This window comes from Hippocampus comes, unplaced genomic scaffold (genome assembly GCF_001891065.2).
Source record: "Hippocampus comes isolate QL1 unplaced genomic scaffold, H_comes_QL1_v1.1 scaffold92, whole genome shotgun sequence".
Taxonomy (NCBI): domain Eukaryota; kingdom Metazoa; phylum Chordata; class Actinopteri; order Syngnathiformes; family Syngnathidae; genus Hippocampus; species Hippocampus comes.
Window position 1 is genome coordinate 543164 of NW_017805379.1, and position 375 is coordinate 543538.

The window sequence follows — 375 nt, forward strand, 5'->3', positions numbered from 1 at the left end:
CCCCCCCCCCCCCCCCACCCCATCTTCTCCGCCTGCCCCCCTCCCTTGTGGACGAGACAGAAGGTAGATTGCCTGTGTGCTGTTTTCCTTGCGTCCGTGTGTCTTGACAGGGGATGATGGATGATCCGGGCTGAACCAAACAACTCCGCCCCTTCATCTCCTCCCTGTCACACCAAGCCAACGCACCCCCCCCCCCCAACCCGACAATGCAACGAAATCGAAAAGAATAAGAAAGTCCACTTCGGTCGAATGCTTGAAACCACATTTTGGCCTTTTATTTCTTGATATTATTTCCACATTTGAGCACCGTAAAGGTGTTTCTATGACGATGTAATGCGGGTCACGGGTGGGGTGTGAATGGGGTTGGGTGGGTGG